The sequence below is a fragment of the Chrysochloris asiatica genome, unplaced genomic scaffold, assembly GCF_000296735.1.
Source record: "Chrysochloris asiatica unplaced genomic scaffold, ChrAsi1.0 scaffold00095, whole genome shotgun sequence".
NCBI lineage: Eukaryota > Metazoa > Chordata > Mammalia > Afrosoricida > Chrysochloridae > Chrysochloris > Chrysochloris asiatica.
In genome coordinates this window covers 4,660,693-4,676,290 of record NW_006408613.1, presented here as the reverse complement: position 1 = coordinate 4,676,290, position 15,598 = coordinate 4,660,693, and the positions used below count along the sequence as shown (strand labels likewise).

Sequence of the window (15,598 nt, the reverse complement as noted above, 5' to 3'; positions counted from 1 at the left end):
ATTATTCCAGAAGATAGAGGAGGATGGAAAACTTCCTACTACATTTTATGAAACAAGCATAACCCTCATACCAAAACCAGGGAAGGACATCACTAAGAAAGAAAATTATAAACCAATATTCCTCATGAGCATAGTTGCAAAAAGTCTCAACAAAATCCTAGCCAACAGAATCCAGCACCACATCAAAAAAATAATACATCATGATCAAGTGGGATGCTTATCAGGGATGCAAGGATGGTTCAACATTAGAAAAACAATCAACAAAATCCACCACATAAATAACAAAAAAGAAAAGAACCACATGATCATATCAATTGATACATAAAAGTCATGTGACAAAATCCAATATCCATTCCTGATAAAAAAAACATTCAACAAAGTAATTAAGAGCATATATACAAAACCAACAGCATACATCACTCTCAATGGAGAGAAACTGAATGCCTTCCATCTGTGAACAGGAACCAGACAAGGATGTCCTTTGTCACCACTCTTATTCAACATTGTTCTAGAAGTCTTAGCAAGAGCTATATATGGCAAGACAGGGAAATTAAAGGCATCCAAATTGGCAAAAAGAAAGTAAAACTGTCTCTATTTGCTGATGATATGATCCTATATAGAGAAAACCCCAAAGACTCAGTAAAAAAGCTACTAGACCTCATTGGAAGATTCAGCAAAGTGACAAGATATAAGATCAACATACAAAAGTCAGCTGGATTCCTCTGTACCAACAATGACAGTGCTGAAAAGGACATTAGGAAAGCAATACCATTTACAGTGGCCACCCAAAGGATGAACTATCTAGGAATAAATGTAACTGGAGAAAAAGGACCTATACAAAGAAAACTATAGAACACTACTACAAGAAACCAAAAGAGACTTACAAAAATGGAAGAATATACTATGTTCCTAGATAGGAAGACTTAATATTGTGAAAATAGCAATATGGCTCAAAGCAATTTACACATATAATGCAATCCCAATCCAGATTCCATCGATATTCTTCAAAGAGATGGAAAACACAATTAAGAACTTTATATGGAAAGGGAAGAGATCCATAATAAGTAAAGAACTGCTTAAAAAGAACAATAAGGTTGGCGGCTTTTCACTCCCCGATTTCAAAATTTATTACACGGCTACAGTGGTCAAAACAGCTTGGTACTGGTACAATGTAAGATACATTGACCAATGGAACAGAATTGAGAATCCAGAAATTAACCTATCTACATACAGCCAACTGATTTTCAACAAAGTGCCTGAATATAGTGCATGGGGAGGTGATAGTCTCTTCTAACAAATGGTGCTGGCAGAACTGGAAAGCGATATGCAAAAGACTGAAACAAGACCTTTATCTCACACCTTATACAAAAACTAACTCAGCATGGATTAAAGACTTAAATGTGAATCTCAGAATTATGAAGGCCATCAATGAAAAAATAAGGACAAATGTGAGGGCTCTGATTCAGGGAATACACAGGCTACCACACATTTTGAAAACTACACAATCAAAAGTAGACAAAATAGATGATTGGGACATACTAAAAATTTAAAACTTATGTGCATCAAAAGACATCACCAAAAGAGTAAAATGGGAGCCCACAGAATGGAAAAAAATCTTTTGTAACGACACCAGACAAGGGACTCACTTCTAAAATATATAGGAAACTACAACACCTCTATGAGAAAAACACAAATAACCCAATTAAAAAATGGGCACAGGACATGAACAGGCACTTCACCAAGGAGGAAATCCAGGCAGCCAACAAATATATGAAGAAATGTTAATGATCACTAGCTATTGTTGTTGTTGCTGTTGTTAAGTGCTGTTGAGTCAATTCCAACCCATAACAACCCTATATAGGGTTTCCAAGGAGCAGCTGGTGAGCTTGAACCACCGATCTTGCAGGTCAAATGGCTTTGCAGTCTGGAGCACTAACACACAGCGCCACATCAGGAGTCCATTGTTATTGCTGTTGTTAGGTGACATTGAGTCTCGGTACTGACTCATAGTAACCTTATGCACAGCCGAATGAAACACTGCCTGATCCTGGGCCAATCTCACTATGGTTGCCATGCTTGAGCCCATTGATGCTGCCACTTTGTCAATCCATCTCGCTGGGTGTCTTCCCCTTTTTCTCCGACCCTCCACACTACCAAACATGATATCCTTCTACAGCATCTGGTCCCTCCTGGCAATATGTCCAAAGTATGAGAGACAAAGTTTGGCCATCCTGGCCTCCAAAGAGAACTTTGGCTGCACTTCTTCCAACACAGATCTATTGGTTCTTTGGGAAGCCCATGTCACTTTCAGTATTCTCCTCCAACACCATAACTCAAAAGCATTAATTCTTCTATGGTCTTCCTTATTCATTGTGCAGTTTTCGCATACATATGAGATTATTGAAATACCATGGCTTGGGTCAGGTTCACCTTAGTCTTCAAGCTGAGATCTTTGAACTCCATTTGTTGTTGTTGTTGTTGTTAAGTGCCATCGAGTCGGGTCCGACCCATAGCAACCCTGTACAGGTTTTCCGAGGGTGTAAATCTTTACGGGAGTAGAAATCCTCATCTTTCTCCCACGGAGCGGCTGGTAGTTTCGAACCGCTGACCTTAAGGTTCGCAGCCTGATTCGTAACCACTACGCTACCAGAGCTCCGTTAGAGATATGCAAATCAAAACAACAATGAGATATTATCTCACATCAGCAATAACAGAAAAGATCAAAAAAGTAGAGGATAATAAATGCTGGTGAGGATGTAGAGAGACTGGGATACTCCTGCATTGCTGGTGGGATTGCAAAATGGTCCAACCTCTCTAGAAAACAATATGGCACTTCCTCAGAAGGTTGGAAATAGAAATACCTTATGATCCAGCAATCCCTCTACTTAGTATTTACCCACAAGAATTACGAGTCATAACATGAATAGATATATGCACACCAATGTTCATAGCAGCACTATTTACAATAGCAAAAAGATGGAGACAGCATAAGTGCCTTTCAACTTAAGAGTGTATAAACAAACTGTGGTACATACACACAACAGAATATTATGCTACCTTCAAGAACAACAAGGAAGCTGTAAGCTACCACAAAACATGGATGAACTTTAAGGATATTATGTTGAGTTAAATCAGTCAGTCACAAAAGGAAAAATACTGCATAGGACCACTATTGTAAAAGACTAAGTGAAAGAACCCATCCTAAAGCGGGGGGTTAGGAGGATTCTTTGCAGGTTACTGGGAGGGAGGGGAAGGTGGAGCACAGGTTAGGGAATAGACTCAGGATAGTTTGGGTACTGAGGATGAGGGCAATACACGAGAAGGGGGAGGGGAATGGAAGAACAAGGTTGATGGGAAAACAATTAGACAGGTTTTACTGGGACAGAGATAAATAATGATGTATGCACAACCTTGAAACAACAGGGCTCTGGGATACAGGGATTGTGACATGGTTGGAATGGGTAAAAGGGGGGAAATAATGTTAAGATGCTTGGCTGTCTTTTGAATCTTGGTTTCCCTGTCATACCATTATAAAATAGACACTTGATGTGGAGAGAAAGGAATGGCCAGAAATATCACCATAGAAAGCTTGTAAGACCGTCTTCTGCCTATAACTGATTGGAATACCTAAAATGGGGCTACAACATGCCCAGTGAAGGAGGCTTCCTGCGGAGCCTTTGCATTGCATAAGACCATAGGTGAAATTCTGAACCCCATCCAGAATCTTCTGAGGTGGGAAATTTCCACTTGAAAGGACAAGCAGACCAGTCTGGAGTGGCTAGAAGAACAGAAGATACTTGTTGAAAGAATGACTGACAGGAAAAATGCAAAACAATAATGGCAGTCCAACAGATTACTACAAGAGCAAGCAAGTTGCTCGATCAGGAGACATCAAAGCAAGTGGTTGGGTCCCCTCAGGGCAAACCCCCTTCTAAAACTAAGACTCAGTGGGAATACACGAGCAGACATGTGCTCTGATTGGTGACTATGTTCATTACCAATAAGGGGAAGAGAGGGGAAAACAGCAATGAAACTGTGAGCTAAGCCTTACAACATTCAATAGACTCCTGTAAACCCAGGTGGAGACCTGGTTGGCCAGCATTATGTATGGCAAGACCTGGGGACTAATGGGCCCAGAGTCAGTGACATAACCACAGAAGACTAGAGTGGAGAGTGAAGTGTCCGGCTGATAAGAAGAGAGGGCACATGCATAAGAACACCCAAACTTGCAGATAATACCCACTTGACCTGGTTTCAATGGCTAGATGAACAGAGCTCAACTAGAAGAAGAAAGAAGAGGGGAAAAAAGAGTAATCTAATACAATTTGATGAACTTCACCTATACCTATAGATGCAGTAGCTCAAAAGAGGGATCAAATCATTACAGTGAGGATCATTCCCACCCCCTCACTACACAGGGTAGACAAGGATGGGCAACTTGGACCTTGGCTACCCAAACTGGAGGGGGTGGGGGTGGGAGCTACAAAGGCATGAAGTGATTTGCTTACAAACTTTCATGAGGGAGCCTAGATTCAGAGGGCCCAGAGGAAGGTAGAATCTCCACTAAGTAGTATTCAATCTGTCTGGACGGGGCTGATGAAAGGAGATGGGGATAGGTCTCTTGTGGTACAGTAGTGAATAATTGCTATCAGGACTGATTGTGAGGGTTGGAAATGTAAAGGTACTTTGTGTAGCAAAAGGAGAGGAGTGCTTAACATTGCAGTCCAGGAGCGCAGGTCCCTGGGACCATCAAGGGAGAAAAGCAGAATGCCAAAGATAGAGACAGAGACGATGACATGGAGAGATGGAAAGGCTGGGAACTCTAAACCTAGAGAGGGAGAGGGGCTGTGTGCTGATGACTGGAGCGGATGGACAGTCTTGGTTGATGATGCATGGAAGAGATGTAACCATGGCAATGAAACGACATATATGATAGAATGAATGTAAAGCTAATGTTCTCCCATGTAAACTATCACATAATTCACAATAAAACATTCTAAAAAAAAACAACAAAACTCATTGTTAATATAGCTATTTATCTCATCTGTCTCACTGAGAAAATAATTTTGACCTCCCAGAGTCCCTAAAAGGTTATTGGAGATCTCTAGGAGTCTCTGAGTCACTTTAAGGAGTGCTGCTTTCCTCTGTTCTGGAAGTCATTAACCTTCCAGCAATGTATTTCCTCTGAATCCTGCCTAAGTGAGTATTCAACTTTTATCCACTAGATGGAGTACCTAAACCATTAAAACTATTTATTTTCTATGGGTGGTGGGGAAAAGTCTTCTCTTGGAATTGTATCCTCTAAGAAGAAACTTTTAAATGTCTTAAAGGAGAGAGGAAAACATTATACATAAATTTACGTGTATTTACTACCAGAAATCTTTTTCTTTTCAATGTTGTTGGCATTGAAATAACTGAAGAACAAATAGACTTCATGTTACGATATTGAAGAACTCCATGAACAGATGGACTCCTGGTGTGGCACTTTGGATCAGCACTGGACTGTGAACCACATGCTGGCAATTCAAACCCACCAGCTGCTCCTTGGAAACCACATATAGGGTTTCTAAGGGTCGAAACCAATTAGACAGCACTTAACAACAACAACATGGACAGGATATTGAACAATCCAGGTAGCATCGGAGAAAGATGGAAGGAATACAAAGTCACTAGTCCTGGTGTGGGACTGTGGGCTAATGTGCAGGACTGCAAAGTCATTTGAACCACAAGATCAGTGGTTCAAGCTCACTAGCCGCTCCTTGGAAACTCTATACAGGGTCACTATGGTCAGCACATTTCAGGAAGTAGCATGTGATGGAGAGCCAATTGTACTGAAGGTACAAGTCCAAGCTGCACTGAAGGCATAGACAAAAAGCAAGCCTCTAGGAATTGGTGGAATATCAATTGAGATGTTTCAATCTCAGATAAAATAACCACGGAATCACTTATTTATCGATGCCAAGAAATTGTAAGACAGCTATCAGGTCAAATGACTGAAGTGATCCATACATATGTCCATTCCAAAGATAGATGATGCAACACAATGTAGAACTTATTGAACAATATCATTAATATAACCCACCAGTAAAGTTTTGCTGAAGACTATTCAAAAACAGTTGCGGCAGTACGTTGACAAGGAACTACTAGAAACTCAAACTGGATTCAGAAGAGGTTGTGGAATGTAAGATGCTGATGTCAGATGGATCTTGACTGAAAACAGAAAGCAATAGGAAGATATTAACTGTCTTTTAGAAACTATGCAAAGTCCCTCAACTGTGTAGATCATAATAAATTATGAATAACAATGTGAAAAACAGGGAATTTCATGCAGAACTGTGCATAGACCAAGAGGCAGGCATTCAAGCAGAACATGGGAATCCTGAATGATTTAAAATCAGGAAAGATTTAAAATCAAGATTGAATCTTTTCGCCACACTCTTTCAATCTGTATGTTATTGTTAAGTGCCATCGAGTCGGTTCCGACCCATAGCAACCCTGAACACAGTTTCCGAGACTGTAAATCTTTACGGGAGCAGAAAGCTTCATCTTTCTACTGCGGAGAAGCTGGTAGTTTCGAACTGCTGACCTTGCGGTTCGCAGCCTGGTTTGTAACCACTATTAGATCACATAATCTGAGAATCTGAACACTATGAAGAAGAACGTGTCATTAGTATTGGAGGAAGACTCATTAACAACCTGTGATATGTAGGTGACATAAACTTTCCTGCTTAGGATGCAGAGTACTTGAAGCATTTACAGAAGATCAAGCAATATAGCCTTCAGAATGGATTGCACTTCAGCAATAAGAAAACAAAATTCCTCACAACTAGACCAATAAGCAACATTATGACAAAAGGGGAAAATATTGAAGTTGTCAAGGATACCATTTTACTTACATCCAAAATCAATGCCCATGGAAGCAGCCGTCAAGAAATCAAACAAAGAATTACTTTTGGCAAATATCAGAAAAGACCTTTTAAAGTATTAAAAAGCAAAGATGTCAATGTAAGTTCTTAGGTGCAGCTGACCCAAACCATGGTATTTCGATTGCCTCATATGCATGCAAACACTGGACAATGAGTAAGGAAGACCAAAAAAAAAAAAAAATTGAAGCTCTTGAACTATGGTATTATTGAATAATACTGATGTATCATGTACTGCCAAAAGAACAAAAAAAAATCCGTCTTGGAAGAAGTACTGCCATAATGTTTTTTTTAGATTTGAGGATGGCCAGAGTCTGTCTGGCAACCTTTAGACATAGTATCAGGAGAGACCAGTCCCTGAAGGACATCATACTTGGTAAAGCAGAGGGTCAGCAAAAAAGAGAGATCCTCGATAGTACCAATTAATACAGTGGTACAGCAATGGGCTCAAACACAGCGATGATTGTGAGAATGGCGCAGGACTGGGCAATCTTTCATCCTATATTTGACAGAGCCAGCTTAATGATACCTAATGACAACAGCAACAAAAACAAAACAAAGAAGAACATGTAGCAAATATTGAACATGTGTGGTACAGAAAGCCTAAAACATTTACAATGGATTTCTTTTAAGTGTATCCCTTACTTCTTGTTGTTGTTAGATTCCATCAAGTCAGTACCAAATCATAATGAACCTATGCACAACAGGACAAAACACTGCCCAATCCTGTGCAAACTTCACAATCATTGCTACATTTGAGCCCATTGCTGTTGCCACTGTACCAATTCATCTCATTGGTCTTCCTCTTTTTCTCTGACCCTCCACTTTACCAAATATGATATCTTTCTCAAAGGACTGGTCACTCCTGACACTATGTCTCAAGTATGAGAGAAGAAATCTGGTCATTCTAGCTTCCAAGGAACAATCTGTTTGTATTTCTTCCAACACAGATTTATTTGTTCTTTTGGCAATCTATGGTATATTTAATATTCTCTTCCAACACCCTTACTCAAATGCATCAATTCTTCTATGGCCTTCCTTTTTCATTGTCCAGCTTTCACATGCATATGAGATTATTGAAAATACCATGGTTTGGGTGGTCATGCACACCTTAGTCCTCAAACTGACATCTTTTCTTATGAACACTTTAAAGAGGTCTTGTGCAACAGATTTGCCTAACACAATATGTCATTTTAGTTTTTGACTGCTGCTTCCAGGAGTGTTGATGGTTGATATGAGCAAAATGAAGTCTTTGACAACTTCAATCTTTTTCTGCTTATATTTATATGTCCAGGTTATTTAAATTATGAGGTTGGCTTTTTGATTGTTTGATTGATTTTTCTTTTCTGTTTTAAGTGCAATGAGTTTTTAATTAAAAGACCCTTACTTTTAATTAAAAGACCAACTTGTTTTTCTAGGCAAAGAAAATATATGAGCCATGGGAGTGTGTGGTACACATTAACTTGCAAATTAAAACTCCCTAGTGATTACCCAAAGAATTACCCAAGTGCTGACTTGTCACTTGAAAAGTGATGTTTCTAAATTTGCTTAGTAAGTTACTTCATTTGGGATGATTCTGACTCTTGTCTGGTAAACAGCGTTTTTATTATCATCAGTCTGGTTTTGATATCTGTTTAAAGCCCTCCTGTGCTTTAACTTGGAAAACACAGATTTAAACTCCTACAATAATCCTTCATTTTGACATAATAAAAAGTATTGTGCAATCACGTAAAACTTGGAATAACAGTAATAAGTGTATATATTTTCAGTCTAAATGTTATGTATTCACTTTCCATAGAGTGTACAATAGATACCCCTGTGAATTTCTACAACATACTAGTGCTGTAGGATAAAGCACTGGACCACAAGGTCAGTTTGAACCACAAGATCAGTGGTTCAAAATTACAAGCTGCTCTTTGGAAACCCTATGCAGGGTAGCTATGAGTCAGAACAGACTTGATGGCACTTAACAACAACAACAACAACAGCAGCAGCAGTAACAACCTAACAAAAAGGGAAAAGACCTGGTAATCTGCCCCCATAAAGATCATGGCCTAGGATACCCTAGAAGGTAGTTCCACTCTGTCAGATAGGGTCACTATGAGTTGGAATCTGCTTGATGACACAGAACAACAACCTAACAAAAGTGAGTTTCTTCTCAAATCAAGACAATATTAATGGGCAGAACAGAACTGGTGTATATGAATTTTCCTGGAAAATAATAAGTTAAGTTTTTGGAATTAGCTCATCTAATACATTTGAAACTGTGGCAAAACAATACAGTGTAAAATATGTTCATGTATGTATAATCCACACATTTATTATTATTATGTGCTGTTGAATTGATTATGACTCATAGCAAGCCTATGAGTTTCCAAGGAGCAGCTGGTGGGTTTGAACTGCTGACCTTGCTGTTAATTAGCAGTCCACTGTCCATCCTACAGAATCACACCAGGATTCTAGCCACACACTAGTATGGGGAAAATATCTAGAATATTTGTTTTTCTTTTTTCTCTCCAGAATTTCAGTTTAGTTCATTATTTGATTTATTTCTCTATCAAGTGATTTAATTTTCAACAATATCCATATATTTTGTATATATAAAGGAGCTTCAAAAAGTCAAGGAAGAATTCCATTATCTTTTAACTCCACTTTACCATGAAATTTTTTAACCCTCCTCTTACATAAAGGATGAGTATTTGCTTGATATATTTGCTTGGTGTTTCACTAATTAGTGCGGTTTAGAATGTGAAAGTTGGAAGCAAAGAGGAGGAATCAATGGTTAGACAATATGGCCTTGGTGATAGAAGTTACCCTGGAGATCACATGATAAAATTTTGTAAGACTTAAGATTTCTTTAGTGCATATACCCTTTTTTTTTTTTTTAACCAACATAAAAGGAGACTATACCAAAACAAAAATATCAGCATGACTGGCTACTACAAGAATAAGCAAGCTGTTTGCCAGGAAGACATCAAGGTTAGCAATCAAGTGCCTCAGGACAAACTCTCCTCTAATACTGAAACTCAAAGGGAATACACAAACAAGCATGTAAGCTTGCTGGCGACCACATTGGTGTACTGGTGAGTGGAAGAGGTGGAAAGGCATCAATGAAGAAATGGGCTGAGTCTGTTGAATTCTGTTGACCTGGAGATGAGAGAGAGAAGAGGAAAGGCTAGTTGGTTCAAAGTGTGGTGAGGCCTAAGGACACTTGAGCCCATGGACAAGGACATAGCCACAGAGGGCTAGAGCTGAGAGTGAAGCATCCAGCTGATATGAAGTAAGGGGAGATGCACAAGAACACCCAAACTTGCATACAGTACCCTTTTGACCTAGCCTTGATGGCTTGATAACAAAACAAACAAACAAAAAAATTATTTTTATTTTTGGATAAAGGAAACAAGGCAAATTGCTTCAATTTGATGAATCTGACCTATACTCAGAGCAGTAGTTACTCTAAATACCAACAGAGAGGGAAAGAGTCTTCATATCAAGTATCACTGCTATCCCCTCTGTGCACAGGTTAGATAGGGACAGGCAAGTTAGACATTGTACAAAATATGGAGTTAGAATACCAAAAGGGAAGAACACATTCTTCAAATTGAAAGAACTGAGGAAAACATTGATGTGCAATACTGAAGGATTCTTTCTGTAAAATACTGAATGGTGCCAAAAGCATCAAAAGAAAAAGGAAGGAATACACAGAGTCACTATAAGAAAAAGAAATGGTGGATGTTCAACCATTTCAATAGGCAACATATGATTAAAAGCCAATGGGACTGATGGAAGAAGTCCAAGTTCATTGAAGGCATTGGCAAAGAACAAGGCTCAGGTAATTGATGGAATGCAAATGGAAATCTTTCAACACACTGATGCAGCACTAGAAGCACTCACTCATCTATGCCAAAAAAATTTGGGAAACAGCTACCTGGTCTACTAATTGAAAGAGATTCACATTTTTGTCCATTCCAAAGAGAGGTGGCCCAACAGAATGAGGAAATCATCGGGCAATTTCATTAATATCAAGTGAAAGTAAAATTTTGCCAAAGATAATTCAAATATGACTGCAATCGTACACTGACGAGGAACCGTCAGAGGTTGGAGCTGAATTCAGACTATGATGTGGAAAAAGAGATATCACTGATGAAGTCTGATGGATGTTGACTGAAAGATAATACCAAAAAGATGTTTAAGGTGCTATATTTTAAATTTGCAAAAACTTTTGATTTTGTAGATAATGACAAGCTATGGAGAACATTGCAAAGAATAAGTATTACTGAACATTTCATGAGGAACTCGTACAGTGGGTTAAATGCTTTTTAGATAAGAAAAAAAAACTGTGCTAGAACCTACTAATTTATCATCTTCATCTTCTTCATCTTCTTTATCTTCATCCTCTTCATCCTTCTACTCCTATTCATCTTCCTTGTCTCCTTTGTCTTCCTCATCTTCCTTCTTTTTCTTCCTTTTCTCAGCCTTGACGACTTCTTTTTGGTTGCATGGGGCGTTCCTTTAACCCAGTAGGCAGGGATATACTTTTCCTACTTCTCCTTCAGTTTAGCAGCCTTCTTCTTGTAAGGCTGCTTGTCATCCACTGTGGTATCATTCCACATCTCTCCCCATTTCTTTGCAACATCACTAATAGATAGTATGCAATGCTCGCCTTTGGATTTAGGGTAATACTCAGAACAAAACAAGGCCGAAGGAGGTCTCTTGGGTGCATTGGCATCCTTGAACTCTTTTGGTTCCCCTTCAGGTGGGATACAGGTTTTAATTTCTCCTTCGTAACGGGACATGTCCACCTCTGCCATGTCTTCAGCTTCCTTTCTCTTTGTTGTTGTTGTTGTTAAGTGCCGTCGAGTCGGTTCCGACCCATAGCGACCCTGTACCGGGTTTCCGAGGGTGTAAATCTTTACGGGAGTAGAGCAGACTGTTTTCCACTGCTCTGAGCACTTTTTGGGAAATTCGGAGAAATTGTCTGAAGCATCTAGGTGCTCTTCTTGTGGTCCTCTCTGAAGGTTTGCACACACACACAATACTTAAGATGATATTTTGCCTCTCTACTTTTTAAGAGCTCCTTTGCCCATGTTTAGTTTTTGTTTTGTTTTGTTTTTTTCATCCACGAGGCACAAAGTCTGCCCAGCACCATCCACCTCTTCCTGGCCTGGTGCTGTGGCTTTGGGAGCGGAAGCCAGACACAGCCTCCTCACTCTCTGCCTCTGTAATGAAAACATGGCATTTTAAAGAGAAGGATGGTGGCCTAATACAGATTAAGGAAATCAGTTGTGCACGTAGATCATGCCCTCTGTGGGTATTAGCTCTTTCTGGTAAAATGCTACCCATAAATTTGAAAAATTCACTGCCAGTACAGGAATGATACTGAAAGAGAGAAATCATGGCTTGAGGAAAGTAATAAAGAAGGTGGGTCTGAAGCTAATTTGGTCCTCATAAGCACAATAGTTCCTTCCTCCCATTTCCAAAGAGTATATTGTCATGACAGCGAGGCTTTTAAGACACTCATCCATTCAGTAACAACTAGTTACTAAGCACTTATTATGTTCAGGTACTATTTAAATATTGTGTTCAAAACAACCATAAACCCCTTCCCTCAAAGAGCTCACATTGCGGTGTGGTGAAATGAAACAATGAACAAAGAGATAGTTCATATCAACAGTCAGTTTGAAGGTGATCTGCGCTATGGTGAAAAATGAAGCAGGGAAGAAGCATGGGAGACCAGGGAGAGTTGTGATTTTGATTGGGATGATCCAAGAAAGCCTCATTGAGGAGGTAACACAAGATTAAATAAAGACATTACTTAAATACAAATTACAAAAGGGCCTCTCATCCTCAATAATATTCTGTAATTGGTATATATTAATATCTTATATAAGTTTCCTCTCAGGTTGCTAATATTTTATATTGTAGATGATTTATTGGATTTTCTTGCCTGTCTTTGACAACTCTGTAATGATATTTGGGATTTTTCCAAAAGACTGAAGTTACAATTGATCACAGAAATCCACTTAAATTATCACACAATGACTTTCAATTAATAAAAATATATCATACAAGCACAAAATGTAGTCTTGGTGTGGCACTATAGGATAAGCACTGGACTGCTAATTGCAAGGTTGGTGATTCGAACCCAAGAGCTGTTCCTCAAAAACTCTATACAGGGTAGCTACTAGTCAGTACCGAATGGACAACATTTAACAACATGTTATATTTTTAATACAAATATGCATCCTTATATGATTTAATTCATCATACAGTTCATATTACATGCAAAAAATTAAAATACACTTCAGTTCTCTAATTAACTAAGTGGAGTCCTGGTGTGGTACTGCAGGTTAATGCACCAGACTGCAAAGCCATTTGAATTGCAAGGTTGATGGTTCAAGCTCACCAGTTGCTCCTCAGAAACCCTATACAGGGTCGCTATGGGTCAGAACCGACTTGATGGCACTTAACAACAACAACAACATGCTATATAAAGGGTCCTGGTGTAGCGCTGTAGGATAAAGCACTAGACTGCAAGATTGGTTTGAACCATGAGGTCAGCAGTTCAAACCCCCCAATCACTCCTCAGAAACCCTGTACAGGATTGATATGAGTCAGAACTAACTCAGCACTTAATAACAACCATATGCTATATGTTGTTGTTGTTATTACGTGCCATATGCTATATAAATTATATTAAATGTGGTTAAAAAAATTTTAATTACCTATCACAATTAATTTTATAAATTCTCTAATGCAGTTTATGTTTTTATAGAGTCCTGGTGTGGTTCTGTGGATTAATGTGCCAGACTGTAAAGCTGCTTGAAATGCAAGATCGGTGGTTCAAGCTCACCAGCTACTCCTTGGAAACCCTATACAGGGTCGCTATGGGTCCAAACTGACTCGACAGCACTTAACAACAACAACAACAACAGTTCAATGTCCTGATATTTTCTTCACATTTATATTTAGGTTTTCACTTTTATAGTGAACTGTTTCATAGTATTTTATAGTCACCAGCAGATGGTAGTATTGGATACTGTTTTATGATTATAAATAGATCTGGGAGAAAGCATAGAGCTATAGTCTGTACTATTGCTGCACAGCTAGCAGAAACTTTAGAGAAAATTTAACTTTATCCACTTGTTTCACAATGAGACTCCAGACGTAAAAATAGCACAAATTAGGTTTTTAGATGATAAAATATAAAAAATTAGGTGTGGGTGATAGTGGCACAACTCTAAGCAAACCAAAAGACCCTGAATTATGTACTTTAGATGAGTGAATTTATAACATGTGAATTATATCCCAACAAAGATGTTTAAAAAAAAAACACAAAATAGAAAATGGCACAAATAATTTGCTTTAATCATGACCAAAACAAAAGAGATATTTTTCATAAAACCATTTAAAATTAGTAGAGTGCCAAAGATATATAAATTTAAATTGACACTAATGTAGTAAAACCCATTCAAAAGTTAAGTACATAAATTATTCTTAGATAATTTATGTATATTCTAAAATAGAATATACTAACATGGATTAAGTCAATGTCTAAGTAGAAAGGAGACCAATCTGGTTCCCAGCATTGACATCATCAAATAAAGATTTGATTGCCTGCCTTTATGGTTGCTTTGATCATGTCAAATATATTTGTCTTATATTAAATACATTTGCATCCATTTTCTGTAGTTAGAAATAAAGGAAAAACAATTCTGGGTCTGTAATCGTCAAACATACAACCAGAAAGAGAGGAGAGACAGGTGGGCTCAAACAGTGGAAATACAAAAACAAAACTGCATGAGTTTATCTCCAATCAATGGCTCTCAAATTTGTTTTCACTACTCATAGTAAAAAATGTACTCATAGTACATTTCGACATAGGATATACACAGAATATGTGTGTGAGTGTGTGTGTAATAATTCTCTACTTTTACCTGATGTGATGAACTCTGTTTTTTAAATTCTGTTCTATCTCAATTTTTAAGAGATGTTGTTTCCCAGCATATCAAGTTCATGGTCTGTTAATGAGTCACACCTGAAGCTTGAAAAACACCAATCTGAAAGAAAGGTATTTAAAGTTAGTATTTCTGTTGCTTAGAAGTTCTGCAGTTGTGGGACTGGATGATGCAGGATCAAACACTCTCTATCTTAAACAAAAAACCAACCACCACCATGAAAAGACCTTTTGTTGACAATTTGGGAATGAACATCTCAGAAAGACCATATTATTTTTCTGAAGCCAAAACCCAGACTGCCTCAAGCTCATAATCTGTTTTCCTCTCTACCTGATAGTATTTACTCTTATTCTAACATTGAAATGTCATGCTTTTTTTATTCAGTGAATCAAGAAATATGTACCAAATGTCTGCTGTAATCAAGTCATATGACTGTTTCCTAATAACACTTCTCTCTTTTTCCATAGCAGATCTTGTCCTTGAAGGAACAATATCTGCCCTTTTTTTGCCTATTTCTCTATCATGTTTTTCAGAATGTGAATGTGGTGGCACATGTGTAACAACCTAGAGATCGCAAAGCAAAGGGCCATAAAGAGTTTGAGTCTTCATATAACTTCATGAAGCTGAGCTGTCATGCTGACCTTTGAAATTTTCTGTTCAGTTCTTTAACCTCCTCATTTCTTCTATTTGTTTTACCATCGCTACGCTTGAGGATTA

The 15,598-nt window shown here is 38.3% G+C and overlaps 1 pseudogene; it reads right to left on the bottom strand.

The window, feature by feature from the left end:
• Nucleotides 1–11,231: 11,231 nt before the first annotated feature.
• On the bottom strand, nucleotides 11,232–12,010 carry LOC102825246 (annotated as a pseudogene).
• Nucleotides 12,011–15,598: the final 3,588 nt, after the last annotated feature.